Source organism: Otolemur garnettii, unplaced genomic scaffold (assembly GCF_000181295.1).
Source record: "Otolemur garnettii isolate 467f Iridium unplaced genomic scaffold, OtoGar3 scaffold00076, whole genome shotgun sequence".
Taxonomy (NCBI): domain Eukaryota; kingdom Metazoa; phylum Chordata; class Mammalia; order Primates; family Galagidae; genus Otolemur; species Otolemur garnettii.
This window is the reverse complement of record NW_003852471.1, coordinates 8583636-8603255: the sequence shown is the minus strand read 5'-3', so window position 1 is coordinate 8603255 and position 19620 is coordinate 8583636. Positions and strand designations below refer to the sequence as shown.

The 19620-nt window shown below is 33.9% G+C and overlaps 1 protein-coding gene across 1 annotated transcript in view; it reads right to left on the bottom strand.

Moving 5' to 3' along the window:
• GRID2 (glutamate ionotropic receptor delta type subunit 2) overlaps positions 1 to 19620 on the bottom strand; it is a gene marked incomplete at its 3' end in the record, with an annotated part of 1213016 nt that overhangs the window by 929643 nt on the left and 263753 nt on the right. The window lies entirely within an intron of this gene.

Here is a 19620-nt window from a genome sequence, read left to right as displayed (position 1 = left end):
GTTCAGGCAAAACAGTTTACTAGAAGCAACAGAAGACATTTGGTTGGATAAAAGAATCAATTTATCAGGAAAATATAATAATTCTAAACATATAAATACCCAAAACTGAGACTTAAAATATATTAGTCAAATGTAGATGATATAACAATTGAAGAGCAAATGGGTAATTCCCTAATAAATATCACTGACATGAATATCAACCTCATTTATTAATACAACAAGAGGCAGCAAATCAGCAAGCAGAAAGAAAACCAGAACAATTCTATAATCAAATTTGGCCTAACTGACATCTACTCAATAAGAGCAGATTCACATTTTGTCAAAACACATAACATATATTCTAGAAAAGATCATATGCCAGACAATAAATTAAGTCTCAATAAATCAAGAATGATTGAAATCACATACAACTTTCTGTTTACAAAGTAAACAGTAATCTCTGATGATTAAAAATATGATAAGTATCTGACTGACAAAGAAAAATTGATAAAAGGCATAGATTACCAAAATTAGGAAAAGGAAACATCTCTATCAACTGAATAACTGAAAAGAATTATAAAGATATACTGTCAACAGCATTATGCCACCAGACTAGATGAAATAGACAAACCACTAGAAAGACACAAAGTGTCAAACTCACTCAAGATGAAGAAAATCTAAATAGATCTGAAACCAGTGGAATTAGTAAATCAAAATGTTATAGCAAAAAAATCTCGAGGACATACAGCAAAATTATATCAAACATTTAAAGAAGAAATAATATCAATCCTTCACAAAGTGTTTTTGATGATATAAGAGGATAGACTTCCTAAATTATTTTAAGGTTATTATTAAGATACTAAAGACAAACAAAGAAACCACAAGAATGAAATACTACAGATCACAAACCTCATGAATACAGATGCACAAATTCTCAAACTACTAGCAAACTAAATCCAGAAAAAAAAATATATATATATATACATATTACCATAATTATATAGGACTTATCCCATTAATACAAAGTTGGTTTAATATCTGAAAATCAACTAATATAATGTATTATTTCAATAGAATAAATGATAAAAATCACACAATTTTCTCAATGAGCAAAAAATGCATTTCACAGAACTCAGCTAACATTGTGTCTAATAAATTTGAATACCAAAACACTTCAATCTAATACTAGGAAAAGAAAGTGTTTCTCTCTCTCAAAATCTATTCAATGTTGTAATGAAGGTTTTGGCCAGTGCAATCAGAAAAGAAAAAAATACATACAGATTTAAAAGAAAAATTATAAATGTCTGTATTTGCAAAAGATGACCCCGTTGATAGAAAATCCTAAGGGATCCACAAAAAACTCAAATCAAACAATTGAGTTAATCAATGTAATACATTACTAGATAAAAAAAAAAAAAACCTTATTTTTATATATTAGCAAAAACAATCTGCTAATAAAATATAGGAAATGATTCTACTCACAATACCATCAAAATCAATAAATTCCTAAAGAAGACACTTAAAAGAATTACAAGACATTAACAATGAAAAAAGAAATATCATTGCTCATAAAAATTGAAGAAGATTTAAATTAAAGGAGATAACATTCTAAGTTTATGAATTAGAACACTGAGTATTGTTAAGACAGCAAACCTTACAAAATTGATTCACAGAATCAGCAGTCTTTGTGAATTTCCCACCAGTTGTTTGCAGCAATTGCCAAACTGATTTTAATATTTTTTTATGAAAATACAAAGGACTCAATAGTTTTTATAAAGTCTATTAAAAAAAAACAAATAAATTACACTGTTAGAATTCAAAAATTATGATAAAGCTACAGCATAGGGCTGGCAAAGTACAGGAATATATATCAATAGAAGATAACTGAATACACAAAAATAAACACTTATAATTAAGAGAAATAGACTGTCAACAGAGATGTTAAGATAATTTAATGGAGGAAGGATAATCTTTCTCATAAAAGGGTAATTAGATATCCATAAGCAAGAAACATTGTCTCATGCCATACTCTAATACTAATACAAAATAGTTCATAGGCCTAAATATGAGTTAAAGATACAGATATTTTAAGAGTAACCAAAAAAATTCTTATAATAATGACCTTGGATTATTTAAATGGTTCTTAGACATAATTTCAAAGCTATATCCAATGAAGAAAAATGATATTGGCTGGGCATTGCGGTTCATGCCTGCAATCCTAGCACTGTGGGAGGTTGAGTCAGTGGTTCCCTTGAGATCAGGATTTTGAGACCACTGTGAACAAGAGTGAGACTCTGTCTCTACTAAAAATAGAAAAAACTAACCAGGTGTCTTGGTGGGTGCCTATAGGTCCCAGCTACATGAGAGGCTGAAGCAAGGGGATTCCCTGAGCTCAAGATTTTGAAGTTGATTTGAGCTAAGATGATGCCATGGTACTCAATCCAGGGCAACAGAGTGAGACCCTGTTACAAAACAAAACAAACAAAATATACATATTGGACCACAACAAATATGTTAAAATTTGAACTTTAAAAGTCATCATTAATAAAATAAAAATAAAGGCCATAGACTGAAAGAAAATGTTTTCAGATCATATATCTGATAAACAATTTTCATCAAGATTATATAAAGAACATTCAAAGTTAAATAATATTTTCAAAAAAGTAGATAAAAATGTACACATGATTTAGACAAACATTTCACCAAAGAAAGTATACAGATGTCAACGAAAAGATACCATGTGCTCAACATCATTAATCATTAGTTAAATAGAAATTAAAATTATAATCAGATACCACTCACCTATTTCACAAAATTGGCAAGGATGTAAATAAACTGGAAATCTTATATACTGCTGGTAGGCATGTAGAATGGTACACGGACTTTGGAAAACAGTTGGGCTGTTACTTAAGAAGGTAAATATTGATTTACCAGAAAACCACACAACTCCCCTTGATATCTACCCTAGCATAATACTTTGACTAAATGTTTGTTCCCTCCCCCTCAAATTCACATATTGAAGCACTCATCCCCAGGATGGCTGTTTTTGGATATGCTCCATCTAAGGAGGTAATTGAGGTTGTATGTGGTTATAAGGATCTGCCCCTGACTCCACAGGATTAGTGTCCTTACTAGAGGAGAAGTCAGAGAGCTTGAGCATACCCTTTCCTCATGCACACATAAAGAAGCAGTCATATGAGGACAAACCAATAAGGCGGCCATCAACAACCCAACTGCAGAGCCCTCATTAAACTCAAACCTTACTGGGACTTTGATCTGGTACTTTCCAGACTCTAGAATTTTGAGAAAATATATTTATGTTGTTTAAGGCACTCAGCCTATAGTATTTTATTATGGAATCTTGAGAAGACTACTACCCTAATAAAAAAATATGTCTACACAAAGATATTTAAATGAATATCTGTAGCATCATTTTTTTCTATTTGACAACAGCCAAAAATCAGATTCCTTAAGTATTGAATGAAAAAACAAAGTGGTATATTCATGCATAACAATGCTATTCATAATTTTAAAGAAATCTTGACAAATGCTAATCTAACATCAAAAACTCATCCTAAGTTGAAAAATGCCAGATATAAAAGACCTTTTATTGTCTATTTTCATTTATATGAAATTCCCAGAAATGGCAGATTTATAGAAACATATTTGTGGTTGGCTGGTGTGCTATGGGCTGCAGAGATCTTATAAGGTGTTGGAAAAGTTTAGTAAGTAGATTTTAGTGATGGTTGGATATAACTCTGTATATTTACTACTAATAATTGAATGGTATGTTTAGATGAATTTTATGTTACGTAAATTATGCCTCAATAGGATTGTGAGAAAGGGTGAAGAAGAAAAGGAAAGGAAGGGAAAGTGGAAGAAGAATATAAGGAAAAAACAGAAGTGGAGTATCTGGGGCCTCACAATTGGGTATCTCCACTCAGAGTAAAGAGAGGCAGTGTGTGTGATACAACCATTTGATATACTGAGCTATTTATAGAGGCAGGTATAATTGTTATACTAAGGGTCAACCTACTAGAACGAAGAAAACCCAAATACGATGGGCTAAAAGTAAGATGGAAGTGGATTTCTCTCCCATGCAGAAGTCCACCCAGAGCAGCTCCATTCTACAGGGGAATCACGCAATTCCTATATTGCTGCTTGGCCACCCCATAGTGTGCTGTCCTCATCAGCCTGGTCAAGTCTGCATCACAGCAAGAAGGATAGTCATGTCTGTGAGTGTTAGTCCTAGGCAAGAAGCTTGCCTGTAAGTTGGAAAGGACTTGGAAGTTGGCCAAACTTGCGCTCATATTCCACTGACCTTCTATATGAGGACAAGGAAAGGTGTGAAATGCAGCGGGGCACACAAATGCAGCTAAAACTGCTATTAAGGAAGAGGGGAATAATCTGTTTTGAACAGTTTACACAGTGAGTAAAAGATTTTATTAAAAATTAGGGTTAACAGTTATAGTGAAAAATCCATATAAGTTGTGATAGTAAAGAGACTAAGCAAGTTCCTATATAAAATGAGAAGGGCACATAGGCTACATCAACAAGGGGTGAACAAAGGTGTTCCTTAACCTTTCAACCTCTTCACGGGCATCAACAAGGTGTGAACAAAAGGTGTTCATCAGCCACCTGAGCATCAACCTGTGGCTGGAGTTCAGGTAAAGAGCATCAATTTACAAAAGGAATTTGTCAGAACAAGGCAGGGCCTAAAAACATAAGTCACTGTAAGTACTGGTTAGATAACTGGGAAAGGAGCTCTCAGAGACATGCTAATCACATAATAAAGGGAAATAATGTATTAATGTGGCCATGAGAAGACAGAGAAGTCACAGTCACTGATACCACTACCAGAACATGCTACACACGCTGCCTGGCATGACGCTCAACGGCATTTGCTCCTTTCATCTTTCAGCTCTCTGCTCAAAAGTCATCTTCCCAGAAAGCTCCCTACTGACTACTTCCTTTTAAATGGTGCCCACCTTTCATCTTCCCTCTCCCCAGTATTAAGTATGCTACTTAATTTCTTCCCATACCAACACTTCATACTGAAGTTATATTAATTATAGCTTCCTCTTCAAGAATATACACTCCACAATAGCAAGATATTATATTTTTTGCTGCTATACAGTTAATTCCTAGAATAATTGGTGGCACACGACAATAAATATTTGTTAAATTAATTGAATGAACATAGAGAGGTAAGCAAATAGCAAGGCTATCAGCAAGGCTGAGATAACGTGAAATGCCCTCAAGTGGACTGTTAATCTGGTTCAGAATACGGGGGATACAGTAAGTGTGGAGCGAAGAAACGTACTTTAAGCTGTGTGTGAAGGAAGGAAAGGAGGAGCAGAGAACCAGCATTAGCAATTCTAGAAATCCCATAAAATTTTACCATTGTGGCTTTTAAAGACTATAATTGATTCTACTTTGTTTCATGACCATTTGTTAATGCTATTTTTGTCTATTACTTGCTAAACATAAGATTCTTAAAGCTAGAAACCACATTGACGCACTGGTTATATTTTAGCACTTATTATAGTATTTTATAAATTATAAGCTCTCGGTAATATTTATTTAGGTGAAAGAATAATGAGATCAATGATTAACAAAGAGTGGCTGATTTTCACAGATTGCAGAGCACTTTTTATTCACAGTAAACAAGCCCTAATGGCTACTTGGGATAATCAGACCAACAAACTGACTTTTATGTTTAAACAGTAACTATCCCACTTAATAAAAGACAGTAATCCTAGACTATGCACATAAAAAAAAAAAAGCAATGATCATGGTATCATTATTGTTCACCTGCTTCTGTCCAAGTCAGGTAGGAAACAATCCGTGTTTTCATGTAAGAGCAGAGTACATGACACCCTGAGTTATAGCTAACAATACCAACCGTGTAGTAAAAACCTTTGAGAGAATTAGTGAATGCATATGCATAGTACTTTTTATATTATAAAACTTGGTGCTTATCTATTTCTTTAATGTGAAAAGCAATTACTTTGCTGAAGATGTGGAATAATTATTTTTAAAATATCACTTGCTCTTAAAACACAGTGGAGGCATCATACCTTTGAAGCAGCATCTTTGAATTCAAATCATTTTCATTACTTTTTCTGAATTTTAAAAGACTTTACTATATGAAGACTGATCTCATTATTAATGTCTTTATTAGTGTTTAATTTTACTTGCTGAATCATGACTCTCTCCATGCTGAATTCACTATTCTTCTGCTCATCTGGGAAAGAGGTGACCTTGGAGCTGGGAATAAGATACAAGGCTTGATAGAAAAGCTACTGTCTCTGTCCTTACAGCGCAATATTTCCATTCTTGGTGCACCCCAGCCCTCACCTCACATTTTTCCATCAGTCACAAAGATTTAGTTTGGAACATGCCTGTTTCTTTTGTTTATACCTTTTCTACTTTCAGAGTAGAAAGCACAGCTTCCTACTTTTCCCTTTCCTCTTTGTTTTTCTCTCAAGTCGCCATGCTAAGCAATGTTTTCTCTTTTTCCATCCTATTCTGTTATTAGTCCATCTTTTATGGAACTTATATATACTGCCTTGTTCTATTGTTTATGCATATACTTTATTAAGTCTTGCTCACAGAATAAAGGTCTTTGAAGATGCATAGTGCTTCTGAGTTACTCCTATATTTTTCTCTAATTCTCCTTCCATATCTTGTACTGAGATGTTCAACAATGTTCAAAGATGGAAGGACACAGGACCTTATTGCACTAGTCATGTTTTCTAAGACCTCGCCCATCCTTTCTTCTGTTCTATTGCCTGGTGATTAGCCATTTGCTACTCATTAGCATCTATTAAACTAGGAATCTAGGCGCCAAAAAGATAAAGTGCAAGCAGTCCTTTTGTAACTTGTTTATTTTCATTATTATCTAGGTAATTTAATGGAAAGTTACCAGGTAACAGAAAATCTTGGCTATGCAATTTGCTCACCAATAACTTGCAGCTTTCGCCTGCCTCCAGTGATTTAATAAGGACCCTAGTTTTCATAATAAAACATTCCTACAACGAACGTAATAAAGGAAAGGTATAGGAAAATTTTTCTCTATAGAAAATGGAATAACATACTCAAGAATTTGTGAAATGATTCATCAATTTCTTTAATTAAACTGGAAGCTTTTTAAAGAGACATTTTAACTATGTAATTGGAGCATTAATATTTTAAAGTGAATTCCATTTGTTAATTTTAAATGAAAGTAACTGTTTTCTTGAAGAGTGGCCATTCAACTATGCATAGTGGCTATTTGGAAATCAGTTTTGTTTTTGATCAGATCTAGTAACTTTCCAAAGCACTGCTGACACTCAGTGTCTCTAACAAATCAATTTTGGGGCACTGGTTTAATATACATGGACATAAAGATTTCAGCTTGTAAAAGACATAAACTAAAGGTCTGCGTGAGGCATTGTTTCTACGTTTTGTGGCATGATGTATGCTCAAGTCTGAATAATACATTCCAAGAGATAACCCTTCCTGATGAGATGGGACAGGTTATCAAATCACTAAAAGTGATCTGCTATCAGTTAAATGATAATACTGGTTGAAATCCTAAATGGGGATTTGGGATTCCAGACCATTCCATACTAATCTGGCCCCTCTGATGTAGTAAAGTTGTGAGTTGTTTTTCAGTCATTGTGGGCTCCCAGGTTGAGGGTCAGGTAACCTGAGCATGCTCTAACAATCGAGCATGCAACCACAGGCAGAACCTAAGCACCGTGACAAAGGAGCTGGAATTAAATGAAGAAATGGCTACTGTGTGGTAGAGTCCAGGAGCCACCACAGTGAATACTGGGATGTCACCCTACAGCATGACCTCGTCATATCTACCTCTTTGCATCACCTCATGAAAAATCCAATTATATCATGGCTCAGGACTTTATGCTTCTAAAATTTAACCCAGTCCCCAGCTCAGGGAAACAGATTAGAGCAATTTTCCCATCTCCCTCCCATCTGACTTGCAATACAGCTTTTATTTTCCCAAAAGTTGATGGTGTGGTATTGCCTTCTATGTGTATCAGGCTGCAAGCCCATTGACTGCTTGGTAACAAAAACAATGACAACTCAACATGGGAAACTTTTAGAAGGGATTGTTTTTCAAAGGAATTAATTACATAGCTATGGGTAAAGTATAGCTGAAAAATGGTGGATAACTCAATAATCCAAAGGTAACAGCAGTGAATTCATGACCATTCCTAAGCCCAAAGGATGGAGAGGAGAAGAATTCATAAATTTAAAAAACAGAGAGTAATCTAGAAAAAGCTGCCTCAAGAAAAGCATCACTTTTCTTTGAAGGACACAGCCATCCTAAGGATCCTATACAGTACTGAAAATAAATATCCACTGACATGTACATAAGACTCCATCAGATTTAAAGATCAGTGTTTTATGCTCTGTTCAAAGTTTTCAAGAATGACCAGTTCACCTAACCCAGCTGTTCGTGCATTTAATCATGTGAGAAATGCTAATAAGAGTAGTAACTACCTTATAGCTCATAAGGTCATACAGAGATTAGGTGAAAAATAATGAAATATTTTTAACATTCTATGGGCTATAGTAAATTATAGATAAAGGTTATTTTGGGTTTTTTTCAAGTGGGGTTCTTTTGTAGGAATATATAAAAGATTACAAATGAAATATAAAAGCAACAAAATGAGGTTTGTTCTTTAGAAGTCAACATATCTCTGTATGAAAAGAACAAGAAAAATGAGTACAATTCTTCTGTTTTTAATTTGTTGTAATCTGTTTCTTATCCCTTGAATGAAGAACATATGTATGAAGGGCCCAAATGTTCCCCTAGCTATATTCAAATTTGTATTTACAGATAGCTGAATTTATAATACAGAATGATTCTAATAAAGAATTCCCAAGCCCAGGATGTAACTGAGACCTGCAGGACCACCACTGTTTCCTACAGAGCATGTTCCATTTCCAAAAGGAGTATGAAAAAGTAAAGTAGATTTAAGTAGCAAATTTAAAATAATGCCTTGATGATGGAAGTAAATATTTTTAAAGCAATGAAATAAAAACTTGAGTATTCAAAAGATGGCATATTCCCTCAAACTCAGCAAGCCCATGCCTACAAATGATTCTCCCATACGCAATAGCCTGGGATGCTATTACCATCTATCTTTGCATGGTTGTCACTTGTTTCCACTAAAATAAAATTACTAGCTTGCTTAGTTATTTTGTATATTTCTACTACTAGACTATACATTCCTTTGGGTTAAGATTAAATGTGATTCATTCCTCTGTAGAAACTCCTAATCTAGCACATGGTGCATTAAAAGAATCATACAAATAAATGAGCAATCAAAATTTTAAGTTTTGAAACAATAATCAATTTTTCTCAGTGTTTTTTAGATTTCTTTCAGTTGATTTCCCCACCCCATATGGAAGCTTTAAGCAATTTTCAAGGAAATGGCGTGTAAACTGATAAACTGGTGACTCATGTTGTACTCACATCTGACCTTTGTCAATTCTGTCTGTTATAATAAATAGGGTTTTTATATTATGTCTTGAGAGGCATGAATCAATATTGGAAGGAAGACCAACAGAGGGGATTGGTAGATTTATTTTGTTATGCACACTCAGACACAAACACACACACACAGGTACATACATATACACTATACACAGAAATATATACACATATGTATACATGGCATATAGGCATCACATATACATGCAAACATGATATACATATACACGTATACATATAGTATATCAAATATATGTAGCTTAATATAGACATACATACGAGTGTATATGTATAGTAAGTTAAAATAAAGATAAAACTCCCTTAAACTTAGCAAAAACATTTAGGAATAAATAAATAAATAAAAACATTTAGGAATAAACAGAACTCTAAACACGTACGCTTATGGAATAATGACAAGATTTGTGAGCTAGTAGAATTAAGTTGATATGTACACCTTGTTTCCTTTTAATAATATGAATGAGCACAGGAACCATTTCAAAACATTTTGTTTGTCATTGTGTAAGTGTAAATTCAAAGATTATAAAAAAAATATTTTTTGAACATTCGATGTAATACTCTTAAAAAAAATATTCTCTATGCGAAGACTGATTCTGACTTTGATTTGTGTAACAGCTTCCCAACCTGCACAAACTCCCAAATACATTTTGAGAAAAGATATTTATTTTCCACTTTGGGATATATTTCTCAGCTATAAGACCTTTTAAAGACTTTTGTATGTGAAATATAGCTCAAAGAATGAGCTTAGCCAATCTTATCATCATAATATGTTAGTACCAAAGACCAAAAGTAAATACGTTTTGAAATGAAGAATAAATTCTTGAGAAAATAACATAGTACCATGTGTTATTGAAGAACAGTTATAAGAAATTCAAGAAAGCAATGACCATGATTTTAGAATTAATATTCACCCAGGTATAACTGTAATAAAAATGTGCAAAGTTAAGAAAGATAACCTTTTAGGCAATCATGTCAGAAATAAACTCAAATACCAAAGATGATGCATCTCCCAGAGTATAAAGCGGTCCCTGAATTAGTTTCTATCTTCGACCTCACATATGTCACTCTCCTATAACATGCTTTATGCAACTGAATGCCATTTAGTTATGACTCAGTGCGTTATTTACTTCACTGATTGTATTAAGCCTACACAAATCATCAGGAAACTTTAATTTGGTCTCCACAGGCTTTCTCTACTTCCCAGAAATGATAAAAAGATATTTTAAAGCCTCCCAACCCTCAGTACACATGTTGAAATATCACTATTTTTTGCCAAATAAATTATACCACACATATAATTCTCATTTTCCTGTGCTGACTAGCAGAACTAGTTCAAGAAAAGAAAAATCCATCAAAAAAAAAACATTTCATTCTCTAATATTTTTACAACCACAACAATCAGGATCTTCATAAGGGAAGTCCCATTAGGACAAAAATATGCTTCTGATTAGGCAGATAATAAGGTTAGACTGATGTTAATAATAGAGAATATTTGGGTAGAAAACTTCAGAGAGGGGTAGAAATTTACTGATGGAGATATGCAATGCCACTAAACCAGTATGTGTGTCATTACTGAGACACATTTAGATTCAGAGGGGAAATCACCTATCAGAATTATAACCCTGCATAATCAATAAACATCTAACCATGTAACACAAATGCCATGGATATGTATTTACACCCATTTTACGTATGCAGAAACTGAGGCTCAAAGACATTAGGTATGCTCAAGGGCTCATAGATCATAAGAGATGGAGAAGAGCATAGATACAAAGGCAGTTATCTAATTCCTTGGCCCATAAACTTAATGTTTATGTTTTTCCTTCCACGTGAAGTATATGGCTTAAATCTTGACTTATATAATACACCAAATGTTGACATCCTGAATGTTTAGTACAATATGGAGAGTCAAGGATAAAAAGGGGCCTGAATGAAGATTTTTAAAAGAGCACCATAATGGTAGAGCAAAAGGAAGAGATGCTCTAGGTCAGGGTCTCTCAAGGCAACAGGATACAGGTCAAGCTAACCGCATGAAATGATGGAGCAGCCAATGGAGACCACAGCACGTGCAGAGTAATTAGGTCAGGGCCAAATGCTGACAGGCACCCAAAAAGGACTTGCTGATTCATTTTTCCCCAGAATACACAATTTCCCATCACACATTGGCTATCTTGTGTGTTCCTATTAAATAAATCTTTTCAAGAATAATTGTTTTGAAAATTATAAAATTACTCAACAAAATGTTTAATGAGTACCAAGAGACTATGCAGAGTGTGATTCCCATAAACCTAGTGCTTGCCAAAGACATCAAAAAATGCATGGAAAAGACGAAAGTAAAAAAGTCAACTTTTTGTTCTTTGGAACCTAAAATCAATAAATTGATAATCGTTGGAAAATTCCAAATATAATGAAGTCATCTCTGCATTGTCAACATGAACTTATTTTAGCCACTGAGCAATGGACTTTCATTACTACTGTGGAGTATAGGAAATGTAATTTTTAATCTAATAAACAAGCTATTCAGAGGTTCTTTAAGACATATAGGTGATTTTTTCGTGAGTCAATACCATAAAGGACATTAAAAATTGAATTATGCTACCATAATCAGGCACTGAATCTATGGAGTTAGAAAAAGAATAGGAAAAAAAGTGATGTGCTATTATTACAAGAAAAGGAATTGGTAGGAGAAAAACACGTCAGCAATGACAAAAGAACAAGTCTCTACTTTTTTAAACACAACTTTCATGGAAGGCTGCTAAAGACTCTTCCAAATAAGCAAGATCCAGAGCACCACACACTGCGAAAATATGTATTTTTTGAGATAATTTACACAACAGAACACAAATGTAGATACGGAGGTAAAAGGCCTCAAAGCACAAAGCCTATAAAATTAGGACACGGAGGTCTATGCACATCTGAATTTCAATCTATTCACAGTACTAGAGACCCAGAGACCCGTTACTTCAGAGTGATCTGAATGAGATAAGAGAGAAGTGTACACACGTGGGAGTACAATAGTGTCACAGACAAAAAGATTAGACTATACAATGTCTATCTCCATTAATACTGTTTACAAAAGTAAAGGAATACATTTGTTCAAGTGAAAGTTACTTTCCCAAAAGGTAACTTTTAAAAAGCTAGAACATCATATTTCTTTTTTCTATTAAACAATTAAAAACCCAAGTCAAAGGTATAAAATGGCAGCGTAACGATTTTTCATGATTTAAAATCCATAGCTCTCTTCGAGTACATTTTGATGCTTCCTACATCATATACTGTCGTGACCCGTTGGGCTCCTGTGGCCCTAGTCTCCATTAGTGCAGGAAGGAACCAGGCGAGAAGCGGATTAGAAGTACAAGCTTGTGGAAGGCAGGTTAGCCCCTACCTTCCGGGTATAGCCCCGAGCAACCTCCGCACCAGCCCTTTATTGAGCCAGAACAACACAGGTGAGGGGAGAAATTAACAATGACTACGTGCTGAGGGCACGGGCTCCTCCCACAAGGAACTCCTGTGGAGGAATGGTCCGAGGTCCAGGCCTCAGCTGCAGATCATCTTGTTCAGATGTTGGCGTCTCCTACAATATACTGTGTTTTTATTTGTTTCATTATCTCCCATTCTAGCTGTCCAAATCTTGGGACAGCACTAGGCACTTAAGAAGTACTTGGATAGATTGATGGACCTGAGTAGTCTCAAACTTAGCTTCCAAATACAGATGTTTTATTAATTCCTCTTAATGGACAAATCTTCAAAGGAAATGGTTTGTGTGAAATGTTTTTAAAAATGCATGTTGGTGTTATCTCTCACATATGTAGACCACTGTACACTGTAACAAGACACTGATGGGTTTTTTTATTATTATTAAATCATAGCAGTGTACATTAATGCAATCATGGGGTATAGTGTGCTGGTTTTATATACAATTTGAAATATTTTTATCAAACTGGTTAACATAGCCTTCATGGCATTTTCTTAGTTATTGTGTTAAGACATTTATACTCTACACTTAGTAAATTTCACATGTAGGCTTGCGAGATGCATCGTAGGTGTGGTCCCACCAGGTCAGGTGCAGTGGCTCACACCTATGATCCTAGTACTCTGGGAGGCTGAGGCAGTTGGATTGCTTGAGCTCAAGACTTTGAGACAAGCCTGAGCAAGAGCAAGATCCTGTCTCTACTAAAAAAAAAAAAAAAAAAAAGTAGGCAAGGGGATCTCTTGAACCCAAGAATCTGAGGTTTCTGTGAGCTATGATGACGCCATGACACTCTACCCAAGGCAACAGAGTAAGATTCTGTCTCAAAAAAAAAAAAAAAGGAAATCCAGACACAGAAATGTAAATACTATATGATTCATTCAGTATATGAGAGATCTCAAATTTACAGAAAAAGAAAGAGGAATGGTGGTTGCCAGGGGCACGGGGGCAGGAGAAAATGGGGAGTTGTTTAATGAGTACAGAGTTTCAGTTTTGCAAGATGAAAAAGCTCTAGAGATCTGTTTCACAACACTGAATATACTTAACACCACTGAACAGCACAGTGAGAAAATGGCTAAGGACAGTAAGTTTTATGTTTTATTACCATAATTAAAAAAACTTCAATAAAATTTTGAAAACACACACACACACACAAAAGACATTGATGGTGTGTACTGGTAAGATTCTGATTCTGATTCTAGGGCCAGTTCTTACAATATGTCAGGTGGGAGAAAAGCTGATACAGAATATTCCAGGAGATACTGGGGAAATGACTAAGGTAAAAATCCCAGAATCTCAGATGAAAACAGATGATGTAGTCACTGACCAGACATCTAGTATCTCTCTTGATACACAAATGTTTGGAAATGGTAACTTAACCCCATGGTTTAGTCTTCCCAGCCCACTTCTCACAAGTGTTGACAAGAGCTGCACGGTGCATTGGGATTAGACACTCAGAATCAAAGTGAAAAGCGCAGCTGTGGCTTGGCTGTGAGAGGAGAAGGAAGAAGGAAAAGTAGATAAATGGACAAATGATTGAATTAATGATCTTTATTCACACGAACTTCCAGATTAGTTTTGTGGCCCCTGAATCTACCCATTCTCAAGTGTACCTTATTGTCTGTCAGGAAATTCGGGAAAGAAGCTGGAAGTGGAATTGTCATAACTGTCCATGGAAACATGGGCTGATCATGGACACATACACTTTTGTCTGGGCTGGAAAAGTTCCTGAATATAGCATTTTAGAAGTAGTGGATAGTGTCACATGTCACAGTAAAATGTCTTATTGAAGCAGAAAGGAACCTAATTATAAGACTAAAACCTGGAACCCCATAACCACACAATTCAGATTTAGCCATTCACACCAGAAATATTCACCACGGAGGGTGAGGTGTTTTGGAGAAGTGCTTTTTTCTAGTTTGATTTGCTTATACTTTTCTGATTCTACTACTCTCCTGTCTCTCCGTGTATGCGCATGAAGTAAGTATGTATTTTATATGAACTATAAAGAAATGAGATCGGCAGCCTAAACCAAAAGTTAAAGCAGTTGCATTGTTTTCTAAGCATACTTCATATACAAGCAATTATTTTATTTTAGAAACATATGTGAGGCAAATCCAGCTAAACTTTCACTGAATTAAAGTGAAATGCCCAACACTCTTGGAGAAATCCATACTGGCACTGAGGTGTGGACAGATTAAGGAAGGTGGAACAGAATGAAACTTGGAAATGAGCTCTCCTTATTATGACTAATTTTTATATTAAAATAACTTTTATTTTATATTCATATTATCAACATTGCAATTGCTTGACTGTAATGAATATTATTGCTGCACTTTTCAATAAGAATATGTTTCTTCTCTGACTCATACTTTTTGATAAAATAACTCAAAATTATATATTTTAAAACCACTGGATCATTTTAATAAATGTGATGCTATTAATTACAATAATACTATTTATAATGCTTTACAGCAAAGTAATTAATATAGTTAGATAATTTATTTTCAAACAGAATCATTTGTGACTCCATAGTATAATTCTGCCGTTACATTCATTGTGTATTTCACTCTTGGGTGTTTGTCTAATGAAGGCAATTATTTAAAATGTTTAGCCAAATCTTGCCATTTTATATCAATGTCTGATGTTTTAAATGCTTCCTGACATTTCTAATGTATATATGAATTGTACATCGATCCATATTTCCACACTCTTTAAATGTGAGCATTTTTTACATGTACTACACTTTTCTTGAAAACATAATGTGATTTCCTTGAAAATTCCTATCTTCTATGGCCCATATTAAGTTAGTTTCAGCTAAAAAGCTAATAGCATAAATAACTGTGACTACTTTCAGTAGAGATAGCAGTCTTTCACACCCAACATTTGTGCATCTAGTTATAGATAGCAGATAGAGGCCTCAGGGGAAACAGTCAGTAAGACAGAAACAGAGAAGCCTACCAACATCTACCTTGTTCCAGGTCTACTGAAAAAGCACAGGGCCCTTTCTAGATTTGGGTGGTAATAACGAGTTCCTGGGGTTTTGGTGAATAGGCAGATGAGGTAGCAGGACAACGATTAGTCTACATCTTTTTAACTTATGTTAAAGTCGACCACAGAAGAACTAGGAGATGATTTCGGCAATATGAAAACTTCTCTGAAGGGAAACTAAATAATGGTCATTTCTATAAGGTTCTAAATCTAGAAATGTGTTCTAAAGAGTCACGAAACCACAGAGATGAAGGAGAACATAAAAATACATTATTTATGTTCTGATTTCTTCATTCATTAAAGATGAGGAAAACGAAGACCAAAAAAAACTAAAGAAGATTTATACCATGCAACTGCTGTTCACCACCTACCTATAATTCCATGTCATAAACATAAATAATAAACATCAAATGCGTAACAAAACACATATATCTGCTACCATCTCCTTACAGAAAGTGTTCAGTGGAGTCTAGTAATACACTGTGTTATCTGGTGTGTGTGTACATTTGTGTCTATATGTGTTTGTGTATATTTCATAGATGTAGCAAGAAAAATGCTGTATTAGTGGTGTAAAGAGCTTGTTTTTTCTTTGTTTGTTTTTTTTCTTGCTACATACTTGCTTGGTCACACTAGGAGAAATTTGGAAAATTACTAAACCTCTCTATATCTCAGTTATTTCATCTATATGGTAAAAATATTCAAATGGATTTATATAATTGTCCATCCTTGTAATTATCTACATTTTTTAAAATAGCCATTATAATGTTTGTGTCTTTCATACATCTTCTTAAGAAAAAAGTTACATAGCAGCTACCCAAACAGTCTACCCAAGAGAAGAAGAAATTCCAAAAATCTCTTGAAACATTCTTTGCCCTTAGTTAACATCCCACACTCAATACACAAAGCATGAATGACTTATGAACAAATATACTCAAAAGAAAGTAAAAAAGCACCATATGAAATTATTTCTAGCTTAATTTTATGAAAAATAATTATTTTTACTGTTCATTTACTTTACATGATGATGATACAGATAGTGTGAAAAATGATCAAATCCATTCAGATCTCCATGTTATATAACCGAGCTATCTGTTTAGAAACTTGTATTCAAAAGAATTATTAATTAGTATCTAAAAATGTACTGCAACCCAAGCTACAAAGGGTGACTTCAGTAATACTAATACTCTTTATTATTGTTATGGATTAAATAGTCTGTTGAACATTAAATTCCTTTCTCTAATTAAGTGTTGATAGGAGAAAGATAAGATGAACAGAAATTTAAATTTGAAATAAACATCAACTCAAATATGGCTACTGGAGAAAATACTACTTAACAATGAAATGAATTCATTATTTCAGACTATTATATTTTAGGTATACTTTGAATGATCACTGTTATCATTCATCATTATTTCCAAATATTTATATGCTTAATGTTACCATTTGTTCCAGAATCAGGGTTTCAAATTTAAATAAACAGGGAGGAGAGACGGAGTCAAAACTATAAATTTTTATGAGCTCATTAGGAATGGTAATTTGGAAATAATCAGTGATATCATTAATTATTTTCTAACCTCACAAAATGTCAAAAAAAAAGGTGACTTAAGGCCCTCTCTATTAAAGATTTTAATAGTATTGCAGTAAATACATGATAATAGGAAAATGGACCATCTTCTATGGCACTATTGAGATTTTCTCCTAAATTATTTCTTCAAATCATTTTAAAAAATAGTACTTTTCAGTTTTTTTCTTACTCTCTTTCAAATGAATACTCTCCCTATTTTTTCAAACCAACAGTTTATAAAAACAGCTCTAAAGAGAATTGTTTTTACTTCAAAAATTAACCAAAATCCTTGTTGATATTGAATGGGGAAATAAATTATTTTTAGCTTCCTGGAACTTCACGTTCATTACTCAAAGCAAACCATCAGAATAACTGGTCCAGAACATCCTGTTAGTATCCGAAACCATCAGGCAAGCTGTCTGGCTTTTTCTTCTTGACAAATACATAGCAATGGTCTTTATCTGGAAAACTTACTTCCTCTCTCAATTTGAAGGGCCACAACTTTTTTCAAGTCACTATGGTTCTTTTAAGATATTTCCTCCCAGAATTGAGATGACATCAGAATAATTGTACAAACCGAAACGTAAAACACAGAAGAAACCTGTTAGCAAAAATTGCCTTCACTTTATAAATTGTGTACTCTAATAAAGGTCTGAGGCATTTGTTTATGTTTTCTGCCTTTATAATTCCTTTCTAAGTATGCTGTTGTCTTCATTTCTTTAATTCCTGCCCCTGTTTCAGTCAAGGTGTTCAAAAAGCATAAACATTTTAGCATACCTTTAATTATTAATGTTATTACTCAGAAAATAGTAAAAAACATTTATTTCCACACATGTTTTTCCTGTGCTCATTCTGGTCTTCTTTAAAAATTGAAAAAGAAAAAAATGATAGCATTTCTCAAAAATGAGTAACCTAGGATTCCTAGTGAATATATTTTAAAAATTTGGTGGTATCTTCTTCAAATTCTCCTTCATTATTTTCCAGATCAACATATTTAGACAGCTATTCAATTTCTCCATAAAAATGTTTTTACACATTTATTATTTAAAGCTCCAAACTCCCAGGATGCATTCTGATTATTTACATCTGATGTTTAAAACTCACATTTAATTGTTAAAAATTAAAACATCATGTTATTGCAGACATTATTATTCTTTCTTTGTAAAAATAACTTTTCCTTAAAGCAGATCTGTCCATTTTATAAAAATAATATATTTTCTACTTGACCATATTAGAAAGAAAAAAAACCATTTAGAGTCCCAATGATCATGTCTATTCTCTAACTGACAGAAGTAAACACAAAGAAATTTCAACAGTACCCAATACTATTGATCAGAAACATATTTCAATACAGGTTACCTGTATATCAATTACATACTACAATAAATGAAAAGGACACCTTTTCTCAGATACTTAATGTTTGTTTTTCTTACCACTTTAATGTATGCATTTTTTAAAATTTCCTAAAAAACACTGCTTCATATGATACATCCTCTTTTTTTCTCCTGCCAGCTCATATTTAAATTTATATTGAAGCTTTAAAGAATGCTCTCTTTTAATTTTGCATTTATTTCCTTCAGTCTAAATATATCATCACAATAAAATATTAACTGGTGTCTTCGTCTGTTTGGGCTTCTGTGAAAATTACCTTAGATTAGGCAACATAGAAATCACAGAAAATCATTGCTCCTGGCTCTGGAGGCTGGAAAGCCCTGGTACAGGGGCCAACACAGTCAGGGTTTGAGGAGGGCTTATTTTCTGCTTCATAGAGTGTGCCTTTTTGGAAGAAGGAACAGACAAGTTGCCTTGGGTCCATTTGATAGGGACACTAATCCTATTTATGAGGACAAAGCCCTCATGACCTAGTCATCTTCCAAAGCATCCTCTTCTAATTATACTGCAATGGGAACCAAGTTTCGTCTTATTCCTTGGGTGGTGGGATGGGGGGAGCATTCAAGCCACAGCAATTAACAACACATACAGTAGTCTCATAAACAATGGGTGCTTTACGAATCAAGGAGCTAAACATTTCATTAAGAGTCATGGCATCAAGCCCCAAATTTATTTCATAGAAAACCTTTCAGTCAAAAC